Source organism: Arachis duranensis, chromosome 9, assembly GCF_000817695.3.
Source record: "Arachis duranensis cultivar V14167 chromosome 9, aradu.V14167.gnm2.J7QH, whole genome shotgun sequence".
In the NCBI taxonomy this organism is placed as follows: Eukaryota; Viridiplantae; Streptophyta; class Magnoliopsida; order Fabales; family Fabaceae; genus Arachis; species Arachis duranensis.
In genome coordinates, this window is record NC_029780.3 from 24,921,535 (window position 1) to 24,926,043 (window position 4,509).

The window sequence follows — 4,509 nt, forward strand, 5'->3', positions numbered from 1 at the left end:
AGGAATTTACCACTTTGAACCCCAAATGCGCACTTTTCGGGATTTAGCCGCATGTTGTATTTTCTTAGCTGTCCGAAGATTTCTGTGAGGTCGTCAAGGTGATTATTGCCGATCTTTGTATTGGCGACCATATCGTCTACGTAGACTTCGATGTTCCTGCCGAATTGTTTGGTGAAGACTTTGTCCATCAGACGCTGATATGTCGCACCTGCATTCTTAAGGCCAAATGGCATGACTTTATAACAATAGTTTCCATATTCAATAATAAAGGATGTCTTATTTTGGTCGGATGGGTGCATTTGGATCTGGTTATAACCAGAATATGCATCCATAAAGCTGAGTTTTTCCATCCATGAAGCTGAGTTTTTCAAAACCAGAGGCATTATCAACTAAACAATCAATAGAGGGTAAAGGATATAAATCTTTGGGGCATGCTTTGTTGAGATTGGTGAAATCAACACACATATGCCATTTACCGTTATGTTTTTTAACCATGACGACGTTCGCCAGCCATGTTGTGAATCTGATTTCTCGGATGAAGCCCGCGTTGATGAGCTTCTGGGTTTCTTGTAGGGAAGCTTGCTTTTGGTCGTGCCCGAGATTTCTCTTTTTCTGTGCTACAGGTCGGATAGATAGATCTAATGCTAACTTGTGTGATATAATGGATGGATTGATGCCTGGCATATCAGCTAGGGTCCACACAAACAGGTCGGCATTTTGTTGTAAGAATGCTCAGAATGAAGATTTTTCTTCTGAAGATAATGTTGAGCCGACGTATGTGAACTTATCCGTGTTTTTTGTGAAGTAGATTTTATCTAGGTCTTCTGTTGGAGTCGGCCTTTCCAGTGTTCCTGCTCTAGGATCAAGGTCGGCCAGCATGTGTTGGTTGTTCATGTTGCCGATATTGTGGACCTGGGCTTTTGTGTTACGGTGAGGTCTTTTGAGACTATTGTTGTAGCACTCCCTGGCCTCTCGGGCATCACTATGAATGGTTGCAATTGTGTTATCCTACAAAGGAAACTTAACACAAAGATGAATTATAGATACTATTGCGCCGAACCTATTTAAGAAAGGTCCGCTAAGTATAATATTATAGGGACTGAAGTAATCAACAACTAAGTATTGAATGTTTGAAGTTTTTGACGAAGGGAACTTACCGAGTGTGGTTTGAAACCACACAGAGCCCATAACTGGGACTTGCTCACCTGAGAATCCTACCAAGTCACCAGTGGAAGGTCGGATGATCTTATCGCTTAGTTTCATTTTCTGAAAAGTCGAGTAAAAGAGAACGTCGGCGCTGCTGCCTGGGTCAAGCAACACCCTTTTAATTTGGAGATCTCCGAGCTGTAGGGAGATTACGACGGGATCATCCAGATTTGCTACGCTGTTGTCATGATCGGCTGTCTGGAATGTTATCTGTGGAGATGTAGGCGGCAACTGTTGTTGACTTTGATCGGCGTTGATGGAAAGGATAGCTCGGTAAGATCTTTTCCTTGCCGAACTTGTGGCTCCTCCACCTGCAAAACCTCCAGAAATACAGTTAATTGTACATGATGGTAGTTCAGGATGGATATTGTTCGGTCGGTCTCTATCTCGGTTATGTTGTGTAGCCGAGCTTTGTTCTCCTGGAGGAGGTGCTCGCCGTTGCATGTGGCCGCTTATGAATTTGTCCAGATGACCTTACTGAGCTAATCGCTCCAACATGTCTTTGGCGATGACGCAGTCGTCGGTATTGTGTCCGTGCTTCTGGTGAAAAGAGCAGTATTTTGATCGGTCAGTGCCCTTTGAATCTGGGTAATTGCCAGCTTTCCGTGGTGGCTTGATTAACTTCGAATTCAAGATCTCCTTGATGATGTCATCGCGCTTGGTGTTGAATTTGGTGTAGGTAACATATCGTGGGATTGGTTTGAAATTCTTCTTGCTGTCCCGTGACTTGTCGTCGTCTTTATAGTGAGGCTTTTCTATTTTCCGAGCTTGTCGGATCTCTTCGATGTCAATCTGTCCTTTAGCTTTTTCACGGAATTCGGCCATACTTTTTGGTTTGGCTACAGCAATAGTTTCCTGGAACTTTCCTGGTCTTAATCTACTTTTTATGGCGTGTAGTTCTACCTCGGGGTGGAGGTCGGGTATGCTTATGGCTATCTTTGTGAAGCGCGTCATGTAGTCCTTGAGGCTTTCATGCTGGCCTTGCTTGACTGTGTTCAGGTAATCGGAGTCGTGGAGGTAGATGGCGGATCCAGCAAAGTGCTCCTCAAAGGGTTTTGATATGTCTCGGAATCGAGAAATGGAACCTGCAGGCAAAGAACAAAACCAATCAAGTGCAGGACCGTCTAAATAAGATGGAAAACAACGACATAAAACTTTATCAGATGCACCGTTTACTATCATTATGGAGGTGAACTTTTTGATGTATTTCTTCGGATTAGGGTGGTTGGCAGAGTAAATCTTCGGGGCAGCACGAAGTTCATCACCTCCGCCATGAATGGTCCAGGGCAGCTTTCCTGATCGTCATTGTTGATGTTTTTCTGAGTGTCCTCATTATGTTCGGGCTGCTCCCCTTCCTGTCGAGCAGTGTCTGAGACATGTGTTGGCCCTGACTGCTGCTCGGCTTCTTCTGTCCGTTCTTGTCGGTCATTGTTTTCGGTTTGAGTGTTATTCAAGTTGGCAATTTGATTTGCCATTCTTTGGTTCTCCTCAGCCATGACTTGCCGCAACTCCGTCACCATCTGGAGCAATTCGAATGGCGAGGGTGGAGGTTGTTCAGCCATGACTTCAAAACGGGAACCTCGAGGCCAATAATATAGAGAAAGAGGCTTATATTTTCGGCCCCACGGTGGGCGCCAATTGTTCTTGTATGGATACCTGGAGGGAGAGCTCAGTCTCTGGGAGTCGACACCGAGTTATTACTTTCGGGGCCGACCTTCAAGCCTTATGATAACCCGAGCTTTACTCTAAGAGGGTGTCCAATTGCGTAGAGCTTTGAGCAAGAAATAGGGGAGAGTGTACCTGCAAAGGCACTCTGAAGCTTAAGTTAGTATTGAGAATTCAATGTGTCTTCAGGATAGAAGATCATACCTTTTATAGGTGATAGTGTGTAAATCGGTTATGTTCCTGCTTTATTGCCTGTATTAAAGAGCAATAATAAGGGTTTAGATGTTTCACTTTTGTGAAGCAGTCCGTTAAGCTGATTTGTAACGTTAGTTTTTGATAAATGACATTGATTCTTGATTTGTAACTGCAACGCTGATTAATAACGTAAATTGCCGAGTAATGACTAAAATGTCGACTTATAACGCCAAATATCTGGGTAATAGATGTGAATAATGGCGAGTTATGAGTGATAAAGCCGATTTATGACATAGGATTTGTAATGGCCGGACCAACATATATTAATTATAATCACAAATTATGCTATTTCAAATTAAATGACTTATATAATGGTGATCTCATTTATTGTTTTAAACAAGTGTAATTATCCATGTGATGAGTGGATAATTTATACGCTTTTTGGCATTGTTTTTAGGTTGTTTTTAGTAAGTTCAAGCTACTTTTAGGGATATTTTCATTAGTTTTTATGTTAAATTCACATTTCTGGACTTTACTATGAGTTTGTGTGTTTTTCTGTGATTTCAGGTAAATTCTGGCTGAAATTGAGGGACTTGAGCAAAACTCTGAAAAAGGCTGACAAAAGGACTGCTGATGCTGTTGGAATCTGACCTCCCTACACTCGAAATGGATTTTCTGGAGCTACAGAACTCCAATTGGCGCGCTCTCAACGGCGTTGGAAAGTAGACATCCAGAGCTTTCCAGCAATATATAATAGTCCATACTTTATTCGGAAATTGACGACGTAACTTGGCGTTGAACGCCAAGTACATGCTGCTGTCTGGAGTTAAACGCCAGAAAAACGTCATGATCCGGAGTTGAAAAACATGTCATAACTCGGAGTTCAACTCCAAGAGAAGCCTCAGTTCGTGAAATGATCAAGCTCAGCCCAAACATACACCAAGTGAGCCCCGGAAGTGGATTTATGCATCAATTACCTACTCATGTAAACCCTAGGAGCTAGTGTATTATAAATAGAACATTTAACTATTGTATTAGAGTCTTTGACCAGATCCTGGATTGTATTTTGAATCTTGTGATCACGTTTTGGGGGCTGGCCATTCGGCCATGCCTGAACCTTTTACTTATGTATTTTCAACAGTGGAGTTTCTGCACACCATAGATTAAGGGTGTGGAGCTCTGCTGTACCTCAAGTTTCAATACAATTATTATTACTTTCTATTCAATTCTCTTCTATTCTTATTCCAAGATATACGTTACACTTAACTTTGATGAATGTGATGATCCGTGACACTCATCATCATTCTCACCCATGAACGCGCGTGACTGACAACCACTTCCGTTCTACCTTAGGCCGGGCGCATATCTCTTAGATTCCCCAACAGAATCTTCGTGGTATAAGCTAGATAGATGGCGGCATTCATGAGGATCCGGAAAGTCTAA